The following is a 24,880-nucleotide window of genomic DNA, read 5'->3' as shown; positions in this document are numbered from 1 at the left end:
ATCCAGAACAGGTTGGGGAGTCTGTCTCTTGGCTGGGGTCTCCCACTTTCAAGGTATTGCTGTTAATTACCTTGGCTGCTTTCTGACTTGCAGATCATTTGATGAACACTAGTGGAACTCTGTCTACAAACAGCTTCTTGCTGTTTTTAAAAGCAGACAACAAAATAGTTTCCTCTTCGTGACTTCCACGAGTTCAACCAAACAGAAAAATGTTGATTCCAATCCTCTGTTGTTTAACACCTTAAGAGTTTAAGACAATCATGGTCTTTGTATTTGAACAATCTATTCAATTTGATAACACCTTTTTGGATTCATTTCTGGAAAGAGCATCGATTCAACATCAGTCTGGAATATTCCTTTTGATATCCCGTGGGGCAGCAGAGTAGTTTCAATCCAGAAAATAAATCAGGTGATCATCATTTGCAGCCTTTTGTGCTCAATTTTAAAACATATAAATTAGTTTGAAGTTCAGAATGTACTAGAGCCTGACAACATGGATTTTTCTCACCATCGTAAGGGGATGCACAAGCACTCTGCCAATTAACTGCTTGTTCTGCAGCCTCAAAACATTTTGAAACCTCCAATTTAATGCTAAAATGATCATTTTTCTTGATTTCTTAGCAGCAACAGACTCATTACAATCACATGATAGGCACTTTTGACTCCTGGTTTCAATGGATTGAAGCAATAAATCACAAGCCTGAAACAATCTCAAACAACTTTAACATGTCCTCTCTGCCTCTACCCAATGTAAAGTTGAACAAGGGTCACATTTGGGACTCCAAAATTAATCAGAAGATTACAGAGTTAGACTCCTGAAGGTTGAGTACTGATTTTTCACCCAAACAAGCCCATGAACCAAAGAAAGCAACTTTACCTGCAGCAAATGCTTCTCTCACCCATGTAAAAATGACTTCTCTGCCTCATCTGATGGGAAGCTCCACAGCAGGCACACCTGGGGCTCAAAAATTAAAATAGGATTGCAGGGTCTGGAACTACACCTGCACTGCACAAAAATGAGCAGTCCAGACTTCAACCTCACCCTTGAAAATAATTACATTGGGTATAGATACTCTCAAAACTCTGCGATAAAGATTTGTTTGAAGAAAAAGTGACGGTTCCTTCAAGAGCGATCGGACACCTCCCCTCCCACTCACTCCAAATGATGCCTGTCGGGTCACATGACACTACATAAGCCCTGACGAAAAACATGCTAAAGCAGATACCAGTCCCATTATATCCCTGACATTGAATGAGGCTTACTTAAAATGGGGATTTACTGTGTTTGCCTATACCATCCTGTCCCTTGGCCATTTTCCTGGAGGTGGAATCGGCATCCAAAGGTTAGTTAAAGACAATGAAAGGTCTATTAAGGCCTGTTGTCAGAGGCTGACTGGAATTTTCCAGATTTTTCTGGAAAAGTTGAACTTTCCATTAGGCCTGCAGGGTTCCCCAAGGCATTGGGGGCTAGTTCAGCTGCTCAGAGGCAGCCTCCCAGTTGCAGATTGGGGTGGGGGAGGAGGGGGATGGGGACTCCAGGAAAGCCTCAAGACCAACCCCATGTACTTAGCAACAGCTACAGCCACAGTCTGCCAGAAGGTGGGGGAGCTCCTCCGTAATGGTTGCCTGGCTGCTGAGACCATTTCTTGATTCTAAAGCTTAAAAGGTTGGACAGAAGGCACCTCAAAATGAATGCAATATCTCTCTCTGTCTCTCTCCCGCTCTTAACTGAAGAGCAGACTGCTGAGCCCTTTTGAGCTGAAGATGGCTGATATTATGTTGGGTGAATTGGGCCTTTGGGGAATATCGTTGCCAGGTGAGTGTTTCCTGCACAATGTGGGGTCATAACCCCCATTTGACCCTGACTGACCCTTAGTCCTGACTCAAAACTTCTAAAGAGTCTTGGAAAAATTGTGAATCTGCACTGCTCTTCTTCCAAAGCTGATGGATCCTTTCCAATGTCTGATACTCAGAACCAGGCTTGACAAATGAGAAGGAAGGATGGTAAGTATTCTGGTCAGACTTGTGAGCAGTCAGCCTGAGGGTGTAGATAGGGGATGTAGATGTAAGAACAGCATGGCTGACCATACCCACATCTGTTGTCATCATTAGCTCACTCTGGCCCACACAGAATCTATTGCAAGTACAGTTGACAAGTACAGTAAAAATGTTAAATGTAGCAAATCTGATGTGGAAACTGCAAAAGATTCTACATGACTTTGAATGGGCTGCTGAAGTGAGTGTGGGGTTGACTGCATTGGGCATCTGAGGGGAACATGTAGAGCAGGGCACTGGAACTTCAGAAAAAGTGTTGGTTGGAGGAAAGATAAAGGATGACCTTAGTTTGGTTGACATGCATTTTAAGTAATCAGGAGGAATCAGTAAGAACAAGTCCTATTTCTCACTGTCCTTTAGCGACATCAGTCCAAAACACTGGACAGGATTTTCAGGTTGTCAGGCAGGCATTGCGGGCGGGCACCTCAGGTGGGCCTGGGAATGGCTGGGAAAAGGTCCGCCGCCCACGATTGGCCCCCGACCGTGACTTCATACTGCTAGCCAATTAACGTGAAAGGCATGCTGTCTAGCTCAGCACTGCTGGGGTGGGGGCGGGAGGAGGGTGAGCGCAAAAGTCTGCACATGTGTTGGGGAGCGCACACAGAAAGCTCCTTGAAGGCAGGGTGCTGCCTCAGGGAGCTGAAGAATTTTAAAATCAGAAAAAATGTCCCACCCGCTGACCAAAATATCGCGCGAGTGCACGATAACATCAGGATGCTCACCCGATGTCATCACGCGCCCACCCGCAGGACATAAAATTCTGCCCACTATGTCAGGTTCCACATAAATTATAATGACTTCTATCTCTCTCAACTCTTCCATTGTCTTTCTTTGTAAAGGTTTTGTCTGACATCCAGTCCTAAAACAGTCAAAATTTCTTCCAATTATACATTGAGAAGGCCATAAGTATTACCATCAGACCTTCTAATGATTCCATTCATCAGCCTTGCCAATTAGGCTGAACCAGATAGTTTGCAGCCCCAACATCCTACTTCATCCTGAGCTAAACTTCCAGCCTCATGCAGTCTCCTACTTTCGTCTCCATAATATCACCTATCTCTATCCCCACTTCAGCCCATTTGCTGCAGAAACCCTCATTCATGCTTTTTTTTTATCTCCAGACTCCAATCCCTTCCTTCCACCTTCAGTCCTTTGTAAACTTAACCTTGCACAAAACACAGTTGCCCATCCTAACTTGCACTAGGTCCCATTCATCCATCACCCTTCACTGGCTTGTGTTGTCTCCTGATCCACCATAACTTAGATTTTAAAATTCTCAAACTCATGTACCTCCATGGCCACATATCTTCCTATCTCTATAGTATTCTCCAGCCCTACAATCCTCCAAGAGCTCTACATTCTTCCAACTCTGTCCTCTTATGTATCCCTCATTTCTTTTGCCCCATCAAAGGCAGCCATGCCTTCAGCCACCTCTGGCTTTCCTTCCTAAAACTATAGTACTTCTCTACCTCGATCTACTGCTTTAAGATGCTCCTTATAGCCTACCTCTTTGACCAAGCACTTGGTCACCTATCCAAATGTCTCCTTCTTCAGCTTTGCATCAATTTGTTGTCTCATTACACTTCTCTCAAGTGCCTTGGGACATTATGTTAAAGAACATAAGAACCAGGAGCAGGAGTAGACAATTCAGTCCCTCAAGCCTGCCCTGCCACTCAATACGATCATGGCTGATCTCATTTCGGCCTCAACTCCAATTTCGCACCCTCTCTCTATAATCTTTCAACCTGTTACTAATTAAAAATCTGTCTATCTCCTCCTTAAATTTATTCAGCATCCCGGCATCCACTGTACTCTGAGGTAGTGAATTCCACAGATTCACCACCCTTTAAGAAAAGTAATTCCTCTTCATCTTTGATTTAAATCTACCACCACTTATTCTAAAACTATGACCTCTTGTTCTAGAATGCCCCAGAAGGGGAAACATCCACTCCACATCAACTTTGTCGATCCCCTTTAACATCTTATATACCTCAATTAGATCTCCTCTCATCCTTCTAAACTCTGGCAAGTATATGCCTAAACTGCTCAATCTCTCCTCATAAGATAAGCCCCACATCGCTGGAATCAATCTAGTGAACCTCCTCTCAACTGCCTGCTGTGCAATTACATCCTTCCTCAAGTAAGGGGACCAAAACTGTGCACAATACTCCCAAGTGCGGTCTCACCAATGCCTTGTCCAGTTGCAACAACACCTCCCTATTTTTATATCTATTCCTTTAGCAATAAAAGCCAAAATTCCATTTGCCTTCCTTATTACCTGCTGCACCTGCATACGAGCTTTCAGCGATTCATGCATGAGGACACCTAGATCCTTCTGCACTGAAGCAATCTGAATTTACCTTTCATTTAAATAATAAGTCGCCTTTTTATTCTTCTGACCAAAATGGATAACCTCACACTTATCCACGTTAAACTCCATCTGCCAAATTTTGGCCCATTCACCTAACCTGTCCATATCCATTTGTAAATTTCTTATTTCTTCATTACTTTCCAACCTATTTTGGTGTCATCTGCAAATTTAGCTATAGTACCTTCTATCCCTGAATCCAAGTCAATAATATAGATTGTAAATAGTTGGGGCCCAAGGACCGAACCCTGTGGCACCCAACTAGTTACAGCTTGCCATCCAGAAAAAGACCCATTTATCCTGACTCACTGCTTTCTGTTGGTTAGCTAATCTTCTATTCAAGCTAATATATTACCCCTAACTCCGTGTGATCTTATCTTGTATATTAATCTTTTGTGCGGATCTTATCAAAGGCGTTCTGGAAGTCTAGGTATACTACATCTACAGAGTCCACATTATTGACTTTGCTTGTCACATCTTCAAAGAACTCTATCTAGCAACTTAGCAAAACACGATTTACTCTTCATAAAATCATGCTGACTCTGATGAATTGCATTTTGACTTTCCAAATGCCCCATTACTACTTCCTTAATAATGGATTCCAACAATTTCCCAATGACAGGCGTTAAACTAACTGGTCTATAGTTTCCTACTTTCTGCCTCCCCCACTTTTTGAATAAGGGTGTTATATTAACATTTTTCCAATCCACTGGAACCTTTCCAGAATCCAGGGAATTTTGGAATATTATAGCCAATGCATCCACTATCTCTGCTGCCACTTCCTTTAAGACCCTGGGATGTAGACTTGTCACCCTTTAATTCCAATAGTTTGCTCAGTGCTTTTTCTCTTGTGACGGTGATTGTTCTAAGTTCCTCCTTCTCTGTATCCTCTGCACTATCTGTTAATATTGGGGTGGTACTAGTATCCTCCACCATGAAAACTGAGGCAAAATATTGATTAAGCGTCACTGCCATTTCTGCGCTCCCCACTATTAACTCCCCTGTCTCATTCTCCAAGGGAACATTCAATTTAGCTACTCTCTTTCCTTTTATGTACTTGTAGAAGCTTTTGCTATCAGTTTTTACATTTTGCTCTAGGTTTCTTTCATAATTTACCTTTGCTCTTTTTATTAATTTTTTAGTAACCCTTTGTTGATCTTTAAAAGTTTCCCAATCTTCCAGCCTGCCACTGACCTTTGCAATTTGATATGCCTTAGTTTTTGCCTTTATGTTATCTATAACTTCTTTGCTTAGCCATGGATGCTTTTCCCCCCTCTTTGCATCTTTCTTCCTCTTTTGAATATATTTTACTTGGGAGGAATTGAATATCTCCTTAAATATCTGCCACTGTTCATCTGCTGTCCTACCTTGTAGTCTTCCTTCCCAGTCCACTTGGGCCAAATCTGCCCTCATGTCAATGTCATGTCAACATTTGTTTAACTCCAGAACATTAGTGTGGGACTCAAGTTTCTCGCTCTCAAACTGAACTTAAAATTCTAGCATGTTATGATCACTCTTCCCTAGAGGACCCTTTACTATGAGATCATTAATTAATCCCATCTCATTACACAAAACCAAATTCAGAATAGCCTGCTCCCAAGTTGATTCCACAACATATTGCTCCAAGAAACAATCTCTAATACACTCTCCCTTGAGGCTACCCTTGCCAATTTGATTAGTCCAGTCTATAAGCATATTAAAATCATCCATGATTATTGCCGTGCCTTTCTTACATGCTCCTACTATTTCCTGGTTTGTACTGTGCCCTACTGCTGAACTGACCAATAGATTATCCCACCAGGGACTTCTTTCTCTTGCTATTTCTTATTTCTACCCAGACTGACTCTATGTCTTGCTCTCCAGTGACTATATCATTCCTCACTATAGCACTGATCTCTTCCTTTACTAACAATGCTACACCACCATCTTTTCCTTCCTGCTTATCATTCCAAAACACTGAGTACCCTTGGATATTCAACTCCCAAACCTGTTGTCCCTGTAATCACGTCTCAGTAATCGCCACCAAATCATACCTATTTGTCTCTATTTGCGTTGTTAACTTGTTAATTTTATTCAGAATGCTATGCACATTCAGATACAAAACCTTTAAGTTTGCCCTATTGTCAATTTTCCCTACTCTTATATGACTCTTTGGTGTAATATGGCATTCGCACACTCTGTCCCTTCCTTTCACTTTTTGGTAACAATCAGCCTCCTCACTAACCTGCACTCTTATCTTCTCCTTAAACTTTGATTTTTTATATTTCCATGAAACTGAATCCTCCCCCCACCATTATTTAGTTTAAAGCCTTATCTACAACCCTAGTTATGCGATTCAGCAGGACACTGGGCCCAGTATGATTCAAGTGGAGCCCGTCGGAACGGAATAGCTCCCTCTTTCCCCAGTACTGGTGCAAATGTCCTATGAATTCGAACCCATTTCTCCCACACCAATCTTTGAGCCACACATTTACCTGTAATATTATTGACCCTGTGCCAATTAGCTCGTGGCTCAGGTAGCAATCCAGAGATTATTACCTTTTTGGTTCTGCTTTTTAATTTAGTCCCTAGCTGCTCGTATTCCCTCCGCAGAACCTCTTTTCTCATTCTACCTATATCATTGGTACCTACGTGGACCACGACAGCTGGATCTTTCCTCTCCCACTCCAAGTTCCTCTGCAGCCCAGATGAGGTATCCTTAACCCTGACACCAGGTAGGCAACACAGCCTTCAGGACTCTCGATCCTGGATACAGAGAACAGTATCTATTCCCCTAACTATACTATCCCCGATTACAACTACATTTCTCTTTTCTGCCCCCACTTGAATGACTCCTTGCACCACGGTGCTATGGTCAGTTTGCTCATCCTCCCTACAGTCCCCGCTGTCATCCACACAGGGGGCAAAAATCTCGAACCTGTTGGATAATGGCTTAGGCTCCTGTAGTGCTACTTCCTGGATCCCTCTACCTGCCTCATTCATAGTCACACTCTCCTGTCCCCGACCACTGGCCGAATTTAAGGTAGTTAATCTGAGGGGTGTGACTGTCTCCTGAAACACAGCATCCAGATAGCTTTCCCCCTCCCTGATGTGTCGCAGTGTCCGAAGCTCAGACTCTAGCTCATCAATTCTGAGCCGGAGTTCCTCGAGCAACCAACATTTGCTACAGATGTGGTCACTAGGAACCACAATGGTGTCCACCAGCTCCACATCATGCAGTTATAACACATCGCCTGGCCCTGTATCTCTATTTCATTTAATTTGTTTTCCAATTTGTTTTTAAATTTCCTACTGGTCTTTAGTTTATCAATCTGTAAAATATTTCTCCTATTTACCTTTAAGTTGAAAGCAAGTTAGAATAGAGATCCAAAATACACTTTTTAAAATTAATTGGAACTCGCCCTCTCTGCTGAGTTGAAGCTGAAGTGTTAGGTCTCCGATCCTGGGCCCCAGTAGTCACCTTTAATCTGAAATCATCTTCAAATAGATAGTTCAAACCAGTAGTTGCTGACCAACCAATGAACTTATGGTTTCCCTGTGAAGTCACTCTTTGTTTTTTTTCACTCGGCAACAGTGATTTCAGAGGACACTCTTCCCAGACTGCTTCACGGTGACGGTGACTGCAGAGGACACTCTGTCTGACAGGGGTGCTGTCTAAACCCAATACTTGCAAACTCAAACCATGTCTCCAAATGGACTCCCTGCTACCTCAAATAAGAATAGATTACTAAAGGAAGATGTTTTCTTGGAACTTGGAATGGACTTCAGGATTTGAGTGATCGAGGCAAAAAAAACCTGGAATTCTTTAAGCATCAATTGAAAGCTGGAATAAGGGATTACACAGTCTATCTGGATTGGCTGAATGACCTTCATCTATAATTGTGTTTCAACATTCTACATGCTAATGTATAATTACATATAAGCACATTATTCATTTTGGATACTGTATCCATTTTGGATACTGCTGGGGGAGATGGTTTCTCGGGGGAATGCAGCAAGAGCCAAGTCCATAGCACCATGTGTGGCTCAGCTGCACAGAGGAGGAATAAAAAGTGGGAGAGTGCTCGGGGATTCTATCATAAGGGGAACAGATAGACCTTACTGCTGCTGCGGGCGTGACATCAGGATGGTATGTTGCCTCTCTGGCGCCAGGGTCAAGGAAGCCACTGAGAGGCTTACAGGTCATTCTGAAAGGAGAGGGTAAACAGCCAGTGGTCATAGTTCATATTGGTACCAATGACATAGGTAACAGCGCAAAAAGATGTAAACTGGTTCAATATAATTGTGATTACAGAGACCTGGGTGCAGGGTGAACAAGGCTGGGAACTGAATATCCAAGAGTATTTGATATTTAGGCAGGATAGGCAAAAAGGAAAAGGAAGTGGTGAGGCATTGTTAGTTAAGGATGAAATCAGTGCGATAGTGAGAGAGGATATTGGCTCAGAAAATCTAGGTGTAGAATCAGTCTGGGTGGAGCTAAGAAGTAACAAGGGATAAAAAACATTAGTGGGAATTGTCTATAGGCCTCTAAACAGTAATGATAAGGTTGGGGAAGGCATTAAACAGAAAATTGGAGAAGCATGTAACAAGGGTGCTACAGTAATCATGGGTGACTTTAATCTACATATAGACTGGGCAAACCAAATTAGCAATAATACTGGGTGGATGAATTCCTGGAGTGTGTATAATATAGTTTTTTAGAACAGTATGTCAAGGAACCAACTAGGGAAGAGCTATCCTTAGATTTGGGATTGTGCAATGAGAAGGAGTTAATTAATAATCTTGTTGTGCTGGGTCCTTAGGGAAGAGTAAGCATAATATGATAGAATTCTTCATTTGGATGGAAAGTGAAGTACATCGATCCAAAACCAGGGTCCTCAATCAAAAAAAGGAAACTATGAAGGTATGAGGCATGGGTTAGCTAAGATACATTGGTGAACTTCATTAAAAGGTATGACAGTGGAAAGGCAATGGCTAACATTTAAGGAATTGATGTATGCAATGCAACAGTTATACATTCCTTTCCGGTGCAGAAACTTAGCAGGAAAAGTGGATCAACCATATCTAACAACAGAAAGGATAGTATTAGATCCAAAGAGGAATCATATAAAGTTGCTAGAAAAAGAAGCAATCCTAAAGATTGGGAGCAGATTAGAATTTAGCAAAGGTGGACTAAGAAATTAATTATGAGGGGAAAAATAGAGTATGTGAGTAAACTTGCAAGGAACATAAAAGCAGACTGTAGAAGTATGTTAAAAGAAAAAGATTAGTGAAGAGAAATGTAGGTCCCTTATAGTCTGAAATGAGAGAATTTATAATCACAGAATCACACAATGCAGAAACGGCCCTTTGGCCCATCGAGTCTGCACTGACACATGAGAAACACCTGACCTACCTACCTAATCCCATTTACTAGCAATGCTAAGTTTCTGCACCGTAAAGGAATGTATAACTGTTGCATTGCATACATTAATTCCTTAAATGTTAGCCATTGCCTTTCCACTGTCATGCCTTTTAATGAAGTTCCCGAATGTATCTTAGCTAACCCATGTCTCATACCTTCGTAGTTGCCTTTTTTTGATTGAGGACCCTAGTTTTGGATCGATGTACTTCACTTTCCATCCAGATGAAGAATTCTATCATATTATGCTTACTCTTCCGTAAGGACCCGGCACAACAAGATTATTAATTAACTCCTTCTCATTGCACATAGCCTTGAATGTTATGATGTGCCAGGTACTTTTTAAAGGATGTGAGGCAACCTGCCTCCACCACCCTCCCAGGCAATGCATTCCAGACCGTCACCACCCTCTGGCTAAAAATGTTTTTCCTCACATCTCCCCTAAACCTTCTGCCCCTCACCTTGAACTTATGTCCCCTTGTGACTGACCCTTCAACTAAGGGGAACAGCTGCTCCCTATCTACCCTGTCCATGCCCCTCATAATCTTATGCACCTCGATCAGGTCTTCTTTGCTCCAACAAAAACAACCCAAGTCTATCCAACCTCTCTTCATAACTTAAATGTTTCATCCCAGGCAACATCCTGGTGAATCTCCTCTGCACACCCTCCAGTGCAATCACATCCTTTCCTATAACGTGGTGACCAGAACTGCACACAGTCCTCCGGCTGTGGCCTCACCAAGATTCTATACAACTCCAACATGACCTCCCTGCTTTTGTAATCTATGCCTCGATTGCTAAAGGCAAATGTCCCATATGCCTTTTCACCAACCCACTAACAGGCCCTTCTGCTTCAGAGATCTATGGGCACACAGGCCAAGGTCCCTTTGTTCCTCAGAACTTCCTAGTATCATGCCATTCATTAAATACAAGAACAAGGAAATGGCAGAGCAATTGAACAACTACTTTAGTTCAGTCCTCACAGAGAAAGATACAAATAACTTCCCAGAAATGCTAGGGAACCAATGGTCTACTGAGAAGAAGAAATTAAAGGAAATTAGTATTAGTAAAAAAAATGCTAGAGAAAAGAATGGGACTGAAAGTCAATAAATCCCCAGGACCTGATAATCTACATCCCAGGGTACTAAAGGAAGTGGCCATGGGAATAACGGATGCATTGGTTGTCATCTTCTAAAATTCTGTATATTTTGCAGCAGACCCAGCAGACTGGAGGGTGCAAATGTAACCCCACTATTTAAAAAAGGAGAGGGAGAAAACAGGGGATTACAGACTGGTAGCCTAATCAGTAGTGGGGAAAATGCTAGAGTTTATTGTAAAGAATGTGATAACTGGACACTTAAAAAATATCAACAGGATTAGATAAAGTCAACATGGATCATTCAAAAAAAGCATTCCAGAAATTGCAAGTACTTAACTCTAATTAAACACAAAAGCAACAGTCCAACAGGAGGTTACTTTCCAATCATTTGCCTCGATTAAGAGGGGAAAAACAGAGTCAAATCATGTTTGACAAACCTACTGGAGTTTTTTGAGGACATAATTAACAGAATAGTTAAGGGAGAACCAGTGGATGAGGTGTATTTCAATTTTCAGAAAGCTTTTGATAAAGTCCCATGTAAGTGGTCAGTGTGCAAAATTAAAGCACATGGGATTGGGGTAATATATTAGCATGGATTGAGCAGACAGAGAAACAGAGTCGAGATAAAACAATACTTCTTGGAATGGCAGGCGGTGATTCGTGAGGTACCACAGAGATTAGTGTTTGGGCCCTTGCTATTCACAATATATATCAATGATTTGGATGAGGGAACCAATTGCTGACAGTGCAAAACTTGGTGGGAATGTGAGTGATGAGGAAGATGTTAAGAGGCTTCAAGACAATTTAGACAAGTTGAATGAGTGGGCAAGTACATGGCATATGCTGTATAACATGGATAAGTGTGAAGTTATCCACTTCAGTAGGAAAAACAGAATGGCAGTGTATTATTTAAATGGTGATAGATTAGGAAATGTTGATGTACAAAGGGACCTGGGTGTCCTGGTACACCAATCACTGAAAGCAAGCATGCAGGTGCAGCATACAGTTAAGAAGGCCAATGGCATGTTGGCCTTCATTGCGAGAGGACTTGAGTACAAGAGTACTGCAACTGTACAGGGCCTTGGTGAGATCACACCTGTAGTATTGTGCGTAGTTTTGGTCTCCTTACCTAAGAAAGGATATAATTGCCACAGAGGAGTGCAGCGAAGGTTCACCAGACTGATTCCTGGCATGGCAGGATTGTCATATGAAGAGACTAGACCTGTATTCTAAACAGAAGAATGAGAGGGGATGTTATTGAAATGTATAAAATTCTGACAGGGATGGACAGACTGGATGAGGGATGATGCTTCCATGTTTCCTCTGGTTGGGGGAGTCTAGAACAAGGGGTCACAATCTCAGGATCCAGGGTAGACCATTTAGGACTGAGATAAAGAGAAACTTCTTCACTCAGAGGGTGGTGCACCTATGGAATTCTCTACCACAGAACACTGTGGAGGCCAAGTCACTGAATATATTTAAGAAGGAAATAGATAGATTCCTAGACTCTAAAGGTGCCAAGGGGTATGGGGAAAGAGCAGGAGTATGCATTGAGATCAAGAATCAGCCATGATCGAAGGGCTGAATGACCTATTCCTGCACCTATTTTCTATGTTCCTTTGCCTCTGATTTCCATGGGTTTCTTACATTATAACATTTAATGGTGAATTTTTAGATATATGATAAGTTCAAAATGATGGCCCAAATATACTTCATTAAATGAGTTTTGTGATTTGATCGGTTACTTCTTTTGTGAGAAAATTCAAATTTGTTTTTGTTTAATTAACTACTTTTTATTTATTCATGGTTAGTCTATTGGATATTTCATTGTTGTCTTAGTGGATTGATCCTCATGTTGGCTGATCACTATTCTTGACCGAGGAGTGATGTCTTGGAGGATGAGACATTGAATTGTGACAACGCACAGAAAATTCTTAGCTATATAGATTATATGAAAAATTGTTTAAAGATTTTCTTCTGCAAAAAATATCAAGCAAATTTGTATTCAAATATCTGCACACTACCCCTTTAAATCCTTTAAATCATCTGTTTTCTTGAGAAGGTGTGAAGTTCTTACTGACAATGGTGCAACACATTTAACAATTTTAAACACGACAGTGGCAGATTTAATCTGCTGTGAGATTAATACCTTGCCCTCATTTCCACTAACTCAGTGAGTAAATGTACCACATGATGTATTGCAGAGCCACATAGACCATGAAAGATACAGGTTTAACTCATTGTTACACTGAATCCTCCCACTCTACTTCATCTAACCATATTAGCATATGCTTCTATTCCTCTCTTACTCATGTAAGGAACGGCAGCTAATTTGCACACAGCCAGCTCCCACAAACAGTAATATGATGGTCACCAGATATTTTTTGTACTCAAATACTGGTCCTTTGGGTTGTTTCTAACATTAGTAGAATAATCAGATCCCGTTGGGAGGGCTGACTCAAGGAATCAAATTAATATATGAACTCAACAGTGAATGCTAATTAACAAAAAGCAGATTATGTGGTCATTATCACATTGCTGATTGTGGGAGCTTGCTGTGCACAAATTGGCTGCTCTGTTTCCCTCATTCCAACGTAACTACATTTCAGAAGTTTTTTTTATTTGTTGCTAAGTGCTTTGGGGCACCCTGAGGTTGTGAAAGATGCTATGTAAATGCAAATAATTTTCTTTCTTTTTCAATATATGGGGTGATATTTTTGATCATGTGCTCTCACCCAGGATTGAACCTCACTGGCAAATTCAATACATGGGATGTTTCCTTAATCCAACAGTTGCAGCTTGGATTGACATTCATAGAAAGTACAATCTAAAGAGATTTAAAAGCCTCCAAATTTCTGAGATATTTCCTCCAAATTCCATGCCCCACTAAGCACACCTGGTCATAGTTCCCCTGTGAACAATAGCAATATAGATGAGTAATTCGAAGACAGTGCAGGCACCTATGCAGCTGGAACCCAATATAAAGCACAACATAGTAGTAGAAATGTAAATTGGGTTACATATCAGATGGTGAATCTAAGATTTTAAGGTGTTACTCCTAAGATTAGCTGCATCAGGTTAGCAACATAAAATGGCAGAATGACTTTAGCTGCTTGAGATGGCTGATAACTTGAACTATTGTCGATGTATTTATAAAACAAAGGAAACCTTCAGATGGTGAGAAATTGGAATGCAGCCAAAATAGACAACTGTGCTTAGTTATGGTCTGAATGCAAAATCACTTCAGATAAGCAAAAATTAAAAAAAAACATAGGGCAGAATATTACGCCTCGAGGGTGTGTGCGCGCTCGACCCGAACAGACATGAAATAGTGCACGATGACATCGGAAAGCGTCCCAACATCATCCTGCACGTGAGCAAACTTTAGGTCGGTGGGCAAATACGGGTGTTGGCGCCGCACCAACAACAATGAAAAGGCCACTTAGGGTAATAAAATTTGACATTGCCCGAGCGATTTCACACGCGCAATACAGGCAGCTGGTGGCACCTCCTCCAGTGAAGGAAAAGAGGGGCAGGAGGGAGAGGAGGCCAGGTTTCCCAATGCAGTTTCCAGGGTAGTGACCTGTGGGAGGAGAGGCACAGGCAAAAGGGGTGCAGCTAGTCCAAGGAAGGAGTCGCAGAAGAGGCCACTATCCTGCTGCCAGGGCTTACAGGCGGTGATGCAGCTCCTCAACATGTCCGAGGTGCAATGCCAACGGAGGCTTCGCCTCTCCAGGGAGACAGTGACCTCCATTTGTCAGATGATTGGGCCTGAGATCAGCTCCAATTGTGTGGGTGGAAACCCCATGCCAGTGGCTCTGCAGGTCACAGTAGCTCTCAACTTCCATGCCTCCAGCTCTTTTCAGGGGTCAGTGAGGGATCTGTGTGGAGTCTCCCAATCAGCTGTCCACAGTTGCATCAAATTGGTGACAGAAGCTCTGTTCAGGCAGGTAATGCCATTTATTCATTTCTGTACAGACGAGGCCAGCCAGGCTGAGCGAGCCAGAGGATTTGCAGAGATTGCTGGGCTCCCCTGCATCGATTGCACACATGTGGTTATCAAGGCATCAGTGCCTTTGTCAACAGGGAGGGATTCCACTAGAGCATCCAGATAGCTTGTGACCAAAAGGCACAGATTCTGCAAGTCTGAGCAAGGTACCCTGGCAGCTCCCATGACACTTACACCCAGGTGCCAAGGCTATTCATTGCACTAGCTCGACTAGATGGATGGCTGCTGAGTGACAAGGACTATCCATTGAAAAGGTGGCTTTTGATGCCTCTCCATCACACAAGAACAGAGGCAGAGCAGCGTCATAATAGGAGTCATGTCTCGACAAGGACAGTGTTAGAGAGGACCATAGGTCTTCTGAAAATGCGCTTCCAATGCCTGGACCGGTCAGTCAGAGCTTTACAATACACCCCAGAGCGGGTGTCACTGATACTGGGTGCAAGGTGCGCTCTCCACAATCTGGCGCTGATAAGGGGGGATCCACTGAAGGAAGAGGATCTAGAGGCAGCTGCAAAGGCCACAGACAATGAATCCAGTGGTGAGTTGGAAGAAGGGTGAGGAGAATGCTGAAGGTGTGGAGGCAGACCTCTGTTCTTTCAGGGAGGCAGGGACGCTTTGATCCAACACTCCTTCAGCTAAGCTGCTAAAGATCTGCTTCCAGCTCATGCCAGGTCTGTCACCTCCATTCCGGATATCTGAAATGACCATTTCCTTTGAACGCAAAGTCTGCTCAGTGCCTTTGCAATAAAGTTTAGAACCACTCACGTCCAGCATGAAATATTGACATGCCCTGCACCTACAAAACAAGTGAAGCATACTCAGGCCATTAAGAAAAAAGCAAAATTTATGTCATGCTGGCACTCACATCAAATGAATGAAACTATATTTCGTGTTAATAGTCACACCAGTAAACATATTAACGAAACATGGCAAAACAGAAGATCACCCGTGACCCGTCCCTCTTGTACTCATGGTGCCTTCAACTTATGTTTAAAGTACTGTCTTGTTGCCCCCCACCCCCTCACTCACTGGCAGCAGCATTGGAGGCAGCCTGCTGATTCTGTTGTCTTGTTGGCCTTGATGACCTTGGCAGTTGTCCTCTCGATAGTGGAGCCTGGGCTGGTTTCGCCTAGGAGGAAGCGGCCAGTGTGACAGCTGACATTTCCCCAGTTATCGCAGCCTCATCAGGTGCCACAGTCACTAGCAGAGGGGCAGAGAAGCTGCTGCTGTTATCCAGAGCACCTTGAGAGGAGACCACAGAGATGACAGGCAGCTCGTGCGCCAACATGAGATCTCTCTGGACCTCCCTGTTTGCCATTGATGGACGGACACTTAGCTGGGATACCGGGTGCCTCATCCGTCTCCCACACTGGCACTGACTACCTGAGGTCATTGGCTATGTGAGGGCTTGCAGGTCCAAGCGCAACCCCAGGAACCCCTGATTCTCTCCTTGGAGATCCCTCTCCATGAGAGTTGCCACTCTCTCAATGGAGGGGACAGTGTACTCAGCCATGAGGGTCAACGCAGTGCTCCTGCTCCGCATGGACTCCTCCACAACAGATACTATAGCACGCACACCCTCATGGATCTCCGCCAGATCCTCCTGCACATCCCGCTGGACATCCAGCATCTGTCACCTAATGGATGGCTCCAGAGGCTCATCATCTGCCTTCGGCTCAGCATCATCCTGGTCCCCAGCAGTCCTCCGACTGCCAGCGCACTGGGCACTCTCTTCATCTGCCTGCACCTGAAGTGAGTATGAAGTGCCCTCACCGCTGTGCATTGGCAATGTAACTGAAGATCTAATGCCCACCAAGGTGCTGGTATCTGCGCTGGTGCCTGGTTCAGAGAGCAGGTGCATCTAAAGCTCATGGTCCTCTGGTGTCACAGGTGCCTCTTTGGGGACTCCATGTTTGAGGGTCCCATTAATGATGAGACTACTTAAGAATGTTTACACAATCTGACACACTCACTTCTGTCCACTGCACTCTTACCTTCGTCAGAGACCCCTGCCTCCGTCTCCATGACTGAGGTAGGTGGCAGCTCTTCAGCTCCAATGCATCCATTTCGTACCTCGTCAAGATTAGGACATTTGGGAGGCCTCTGCCTGTCCTTGACCTCTCGGTGTTGTTATGGTCCCTCTTCACCTGAAAGGACAGAGGAGCATTGACCAGGCAACTCTCTGCCTACAGCAGCATTACAGCCTGGCCAACTCTACCTGAGGAACATCTTGCAGGGCACATCTTAGTCGTGGCCATCGAGCCGCAAGGCACTCAGGCCAAGCAGCCAGGGATCACTGCTTTGGTCAGCTCCAGCATCATTGTCAGTTGGCACTCAGCCTCTAACACCCCTGAGGGGTTTGGGTGGGGGTGGCATTGGGGTAGAGATGGTGAGGCCTTAACACTTATCCACACTGATCCATGCCAACTCTGTACTCACCCTTGCCAAGTGCAGCAGGTCATTGAACCTTTTGCGGCACACAATGCTGTGGTCACTGACCCTGGCTGCCACCTCCACCCAAGCTTTATTGGCCTGCTGTGCTGGCCTCCACCTGCCATCCCTGGGTACTGGAGTGTCCCGCCTGACAGCCTTCAGGGTGCTGCCTTTGCCGGTTACAAAGCGCTTGCCAGGTTGCCATTGGACCCAGCGCCCGACAGGCCCCGCCCCCACACGGCCCCTCATGACCATTCAAAAGACGAGTTTCATGCTGGGTGGATCTTATTTGGCCATCTTGCCAGGGGTTTAAGATAGTCGAACCATCATCAGGAGAGAGTGGAAAAGGGTTAAAGCAAGATGAATCCTATAAATGTTTGAGCTGAATGTTTCCCACTGGATGGAGCTATTGAGTTTACATTTATTGCGTGACATGATAATAAATAGAACAGCTGGTCAAGTCCCCCAAAAACTTGCTAAATAATTCACATACCACACTCTCAATTCTGTGGCAGTATTATTAAGTACCAGTGACAATGTATGTCTTATCCCAGATTTAAGTCAGTGCCATCTCAGCACTCAATTTTCTGGATTTAGAAGTTTTGTTTGAGACTATACAAGCATTAAAAAAAATAAAGATTATTAGGCTGTAATTTAATCTTCAAATTCAGATGGCAGATGAAAAAATGAGCTTCACTTCCATACTTCAAGATGTCACTTGATTACTTGGATTGAACAGCAGTAATCACTCACTGTAATTATTTGTCATTGTCAATGGGCGCTATAAGTTTCACAATCCAACCAAGAATTATGTGATATCAAAAGTCGACTTATTAAGAGCAATTCAGCCCATATAATTTTAATAATTGCTTCAAATATATGCAAAAGAGAAGAAAATGGAGTTTATTTTAAACTCTGAAGCAGAAGTTATACAATGGATAGAAGCACTTTTTATTTTACATTCATTCATGGGATGTGGGTGTTGCTGGCTAGGCCCATCCCTAATTGCCCTTGTTCAGAGGGTGGTTAAGAGTCAATCACATTGCTGTGGGTCTGGAGTCACACCTAAGCCAGAAGATTTCCTTCCCTAAAGGACACTAGTGAACCAGATGGGTTTTTACAACAATCGACAATGGTTTGATAATCATCATGCTGTGGTGGGATTCAAACCAGGATTCCAAGACTGGAATACCAGACCAGTGACAATACCACTATGCCACTGCCTACCTTATGATAGTTATTGATTTCAGCACATATCATAGGCAGAATTTTAACCTTGTTGGATGGGTGCCATGGGTGGGTCCGGGAGCTGCCGCGCAATGGGCCGCCACCCACAATCGGGCCCCAACTGTGATTTCATGCTGGCTGGCCAATTAACGGTCAGCCAGCATGAAACATGCACTGATAACCTTAGCGCTGCCGGGGTGGGGGCAGGGGTGGGAGGAGCCCAAGTGCTGAAGTGTGCGCATGTGCACGGGCATGCTCAGTGAAAGCTCCCTGAAGGCGTAGAGCTGCACCAGGGAGCTGAAGACTTAGCATTAAAAATAAAGATTTCGATAATAAGGAAAACATGTCCCCTCATGCGACTCTGTCACATAAGCAGGGACATGTTAAAAGTAAATTTTAAAAAATTTTATTGGTTTTTTAGTCATGTCCGAAAGCTCACCCCTCCTGTCAATGAGTTCTGTTAAAAATGCAAAGGCCGCTTGGCCATACGCTCACCCGCCAATCAAATGGTTGAATGTGCATCAAAAAATTCCATTTAATTAATTGATTAAGGGCCTTAATTGGCCTCTTAACTGTCATTGTGCACTATTTCACTCCCGTTCAGTCGGGCACATGCCTGCCCACTGAACAAAAATTTCTGCCCCATGTCTTTGTGGCAAAATAACTTTTACTTGCTGAGTCTGTCTAAGATTTGGGATCTTAGCAACTGTATATTAGGTGCAGTGTAAATTTCTAAAGTGTTTGATCATGGCCTAGGGAAGGTTAAGAGTTCTGCTAAATAAAAAAAAATGGAAGTATCCTCTTACATAATACACTTTGAACAGTTTATGTTTGTAAATTACCTGTAGTTGAATCACTTCATTTAGGATTCTACCATGAACTAACTGTTGGATCTTTGGTGAGAAGACACCTATCAATATAAAATTAATCTTAAAATGTCATCAAATATGTTCTTGTATCTACTTCATGATTGCCAACAATCCTGCGTTGTGAACTTTCTATTTGACTTACATTCCCATGATATCTAATTCATCATTCTCAGAAAATCACAGCCAGGGAAAAGAGGACTAAAGAAAGAGTTTCACTTCATGTACATACTCCATAGATAGCTTCATCTTCTTTAGGGAAGCTCAATTTGAAAACAGATACATCTAATAAATAGCCTCAACCGTACCTTTCTTGCAACTTCCTTCAGCCCTAGAATGTTCCTCCTGTCCACTACCCTGCTCTTCCAACTCTCCGTTCATTCTGGTGCCTTGTGCTCCATGCCTGTTCGTTTTCCTTACCACTGATGGGCATGCCTTCAGTTATCTAGGATTCCTTTCCTGCACATCTCTAGCCATCCATTTCCTCTCTTCTTTTAAGGCCATCCTTTACACTCAGTTTTGCTAAGTCTCTGACCACCTTACTTTAATATCATCTTCTTTGGCCTGAGTTACCCAGATGCTCACTCGATATATTACTGGACTCTGGAATGGGCTACATCCAAGCATTAGTATATTAAGTCAATTGTCATGAAAGCATAATAATTTTGGTAATATTTTTCTGGTTTATTGTGACGCAGGTTTATGGGGCAAGTATTTGGGTCCGCCTGTGTGTGATTTAATTATATTTGGAGTCAAGTAGACTGCAAGCTTTAACTAATCAAAAGAAGCTAGGTGCTTGACATGCTAATGAGTAAACATGGATGCTAGTTTAGTATGTAAGGTGTGAAGGGAATTTGCATTTTTAGATAGATATGGGGAGGTTTGGATTTCAAAGGGATTTTAGTCCAATTACAACTATCCAGATAAGCAAGACTAAGAAAAGTAAATATGTTGGAAATTACAGGGAAAACCTGTTGTAATTTTTGGGATGCAGAAGAGTTCCGGGAGCAAAAGTACTGTGGGTTCCGAGGTCCAGGCACAGGAAAAAGCAATGGCTTGTTTACAGGTAAAGCAGGGAGAATCAATGATAGGTAAAGAAGTGGGAATGTGTTCACAATTTACCCAAGGGAGTTCTGAGGAGCAGGTTGCAGAAATGTTTAAAAATGTTGTATGTCAAGGGGAAGTCTATCCATGTGTACAGGGTGGAGTAGGTAAAGATTTAACATTTTAAGAGTCACGAAGGCTAGTCAGTCTTTAATGTTTTGTGATAGTGATATTTGTTGGTCAGAGGGAGTATTGCAGGAACATGTGATAGTAAGTTGAGTTCATGGAGATGCTAAACCTATTCCGTTGTGGAAGGTAAATTTAAAGCGTAAATGGAAAACAAGTGAGGTGATTGTTGGAGTAGTGGAAAAATTATCCATTGCAAGGGTTCAGTTTATCTTAGGTAATGATTTAGCTGTGTCACAGATGTGGGTTATGCCCACAGTAGTTGAGCAGCCTGTAGAGGTGCTTTCAACAGAAGTGTTGCAGAAAGAGCATTCTGGATTGTTTCCAGGTTGTGTGGTAACGAGATCACAAGCTCACAGGCTTAAACAGGAAGAAGAGGAAGTTAAAAGGCAGGGGAAGGGTATTGAAGTTCAGTTAGCTGATACAATCTTTAATAAGATTGTTCAGAAAGAATGAATGGAAGAGAATGCAGCTGAAGTGTTTATCTCAAAGCACTTGGCAGAGCTACGCAAAAGGACCCACAAATAAAACAAGTATATCAGACAGCTTACTCAGAAATAGAGGCAGGGTGCAGGGAGGCTAGAGTGTTATTACCTTAAGTGTAATGTGCTAATGAGAAAGTGGTGACTGCATCAAGTGTCAGCAGATGAAAAATGGATGGAAGTACATCCGATTGTTATATCATCTAGATATAGAAATGAGATACTGAGAAATAGCTCATGATTTTCCAATAGGAGGCATTTCGGAATTAGAAAAACACAGGTGAAAATACAAAAACATTTTTGTTAGCCTGGATTGCATAGAGATGTACTCAAACACTGTAGAATGTGTCACACATGCCAGGTGATAGGGAAACAATAAGCAGTGATTAAGGCAACATCATTAATTCCAATTCAAGCATTTGTGGAACCTTTTACTAGGTTCATGATTTGTTGTGTATGAACCCTCCCTAAGACTAAAAATGGAAATCAGTACTTACTGACAATAATGGGTGTGTCTACAAGGTTTCCTGAAGTGATATATTTGAGAAATATTACAACAAAGAAAATTGTGGAAGAGTTGACTAAGTTTTTTTTAACAAGATATAGTTTACCAAAAGAAATACAATCAGACCAAGGTTCAAGTTTCATGTCACAGCTGTTTAAGGAAGTAATGAGAAGTTTGAGGATAAAACAATTTAAGTCAACAGCTTACCATTCTGAATCACAAGGGGCTTTGAAAAGTTGGCATCAAACTTCAAAAACCATAATGAGGGCATATAGTCAGGACTGTCCACAGGATTGGGATGGGGAAATCCATTGTTGTTATTTGCTATTAGGGATGCTCCTAATGTATCAACTGGATTTAGTCCTTTTGAATTAATCTATGGTCATGAGGTAAAGGGGCCACTAAAATTGATTCATGAGAAATTGTTGGGTCAAAATTCAGAAACTACTGTCCTGGATTATGTATCAAACTTCAGAGAAAGATTGAAAAGAGCATGTGAGTTAGCTAGGGAACATTTAAAGATATTATAGCAAGTGATGAAAGTGAACAGAGCTACAGATCATAGTTTTGTTGCTGGGGAAAGAATGTTAGTTTTGTTACCAATGCTGGTTAAATGCAAGGTTTAGTGGGCCTTACAGGATTGAAATGAAAATGAGTGAAGTCAATTATTTAATAAATATTCCAGATAAAAGAAAGGAGCAGAAGGTGTGCCAAATAAATATGCTTAAAAAGTACTTTGAAAGGAAAGAGGAGTAAAAGGAGTTAGTAGTAGTGGCAGATAAGAGGAAAGATAGAAATAAATTATTCTGAAATTGATTTTCCTCTAATCAGATTGGATAATGAGGGAGGTACTTAAAAATTTAAGTGTAATATTGAGTTACCTTCCAGACAAGTGTCATAGAAATATACATAGAAACATACATAAAAAATAGGAGCAGGAGTATGCCATTTGGCCTTTCAAGCCTGCTCCGCCATTCATTATGATCATGGCTGATCATCCAACTCAATAGCCTGCTCCCGTTTTCTCCCCATATCCTTTGATCCCTTTCGCCCCAAGAGCTATATCTAACTCCTTCTTGAAAACATATAATGTTTTGGCCTCAACTACTTTCTGTGGTAACAAATTCCACAGACTCACCACTCTCTGGGTGAAGAAATTTCTCCTCGTCCCAGTCCTAAATGGTCTACCCCGTATCCTCAGACTGTGACCCCTGCTTCTGGACTCCCCCACCATCGGGAACATCCTTCCTGCACTTAGCCTGTCTAGCCCTGTTACAATTTTATAGGTTTCTATGGGATCACCCCTCATTCTTCTGAACTCCAGTGAATATAATCCTAACCGGCTCAAACGCTCCTCGTATGTCAGTCCCGCCATCCCAGGAATCAGTCTGCTAAACCTTTGTTGCATTCCCTCTATAGCAAGAACGTATTTCCTCTGATAAGGAGACCAAAACTGCATGCAATATTCCAGGTGTGGTCCCACCAAGGCCCTGTACAATTGCAGAAAGACATCCCTGCTCCTGTACTCGAATCCTTTGGTTATGAAGGCCAACATACCATTTGCCTTCTTTACCGCCTGCTGCACCTGCATGCCTATCTTCAGCGACTGGTGTACGAGGACACCCAGGTCTCATTGTACATTCCCCACTCTCAATTTATAGCCATTCAGATAATAACCTGCTTTCCTGTTTTTGCTACCGTGGATAATCTCACATTTATCCACATTATACTGCATCTGCCTTGCATTTGCCCACTCACACTGTCGAAATCACACTGAAGTATCTCTGCATCCTCCTCACAGCTCACCCTCCCACCCAGCTTTGTGTTTTCTGCAAATTTGGAGATTTAACATTTAGTTCTCTCATCTAAATCATGAATATATATTCTGAATAGCTGGGGTCCCAGCACCGATCCCTGCGGTGCCCCACCAGTCATTGCCTGCCATTCGGAAAAATACCTGTTTATTCCTACTCTTTGTTTCCTGTCTGCCAACCAGTTTTCTATCCACCTCAATACACTACCCGCAAACCCATGCACTTTAATTTTACACGCCAATCTCTTATGTGGGACTTTGTCGAAAGCCTTCCAAATCTCCAAATAAACTACATCCACTTGCTCCCCCTCATCAACTCTACTGGTTACATCCTCGAGAAATTCCGGTAGATTTGTCAAACATGATTTCCCTTTAGTAAAACCATGCTGACTGTTCGATTCTGCCACTGTTTGGCCACCTTTTCTTTTACTTACTTTTGTGCCAGACAGGAATAAAGAATTGTTGCAGTTTACCCATGTGCTCCTTGAATGTTTGCCATTGCCTGTCCACCGTCATCCCTTTAAGTAATGTTTCCCATTCCATCATAGCCAACTCGCGCCTTATACCATTGTAGTTTCCTTTATTTTGGTTCAGGACCCTAGCCTCAGAATCAACTACATCACTCTCCATCTTGATGAAGAATTCTATCATATTACAGTCGCTCATCCCCAAGGAGCCTCGCACAACTAGATTGCCAATTATCTCTTTCTCATTACACAATACTCAGTCCAGGATGGCACATTTTCTAGTTGGTTCCTCAACATATTGGTCCAGAAAACCATCCCATATACACTCCAGGAAATGTTCCTCTATGGTATTGTTACTAATTTGATTTGCCCAATCTATATGCAGATTAAAGTCACCCATAATTACAGATGTTCCTTTAATGCATGCATCACTAATTTCCTGTTTAATGCCATTCCCAACATCACCACTACAGTTTGGGGGTCTATATACAACCCCCACTAACATTTTCTGCCCCTTAGTGTTTCTCAGCTCTACCCATACAGATTCCACATCATCGGAGCTAATAACTTTCCTCATTATTGCATTAATTTCCTCTTTAACCAGCAATGCAACTCCACTGCCTTTTCCTTTTTGTCTGTCCTTCCTAAATACTGAATACCCCTGGATGTTCAGTTCCCATCCCTGGTCACCCTGCAGCCATGTCTCCGTAACCCTGACTATATCATACCTGTTTACACCTATTTGTGTGATTAATTCATCCACTTTATTGTGAATGCTCCTGGCATTAAGGCACCAAGCCTTAAGGCTTGTCTTTTTAACAATACTTGTCCTGTTTCCACTATTTTTCACTAAGGCCCTGTTTGATTCCTGCCCTTGATTTCTCTGCCTATCACATTTCTTTTTCCCCTTTCTCTCTTTTGTTCT

General features: G+C 42.6%; 1 protein-coding gene across 10 annotated transcripts in view; it reads left to right on the top strand.

Annotated features, from left to right (window-relative positions):
* LOC121279192 (protein ITPRID1-like) overlaps positions 1-24,880 on the top strand; it is a 301,605-nt gene that overhangs the window by 252,383 nt on the left and 24,342 nt on the right. The window contains exon 18 of one of the 10 annotated variants that reach the window (XM_041190204.1): positions 7,998-8,128. The exons of the other annotated variants lie outside the window; for them this stretch is intronic. The gene's annotated coding sequence lies outside the window, so the exon portion shown is untranslated. Of the gene's footprint in view, positions 1-7,997; positions 8,129-24,880 lie in introns of those variants that run through there. 10 annotated transcript variants of the gene reach the window in all.

Source organism: Carcharodon carcharias, chromosome 6 (assembly GCF_017639515.1).
Source record: "Carcharodon carcharias isolate sCarCar2 chromosome 6, sCarCar2.pri, whole genome shotgun sequence".
NCBI classification, from domain to species: domain Eukaryota; kingdom Metazoa; phylum Chordata; class Chondrichthyes; order Lamniformes; family Lamnidae; genus Carcharodon; species Carcharodon carcharias.
The sequence above is the reverse complement of the archived record's forward strand: the minus strand, read 5'-3'. Positions and strand labels throughout refer to the sequence as shown.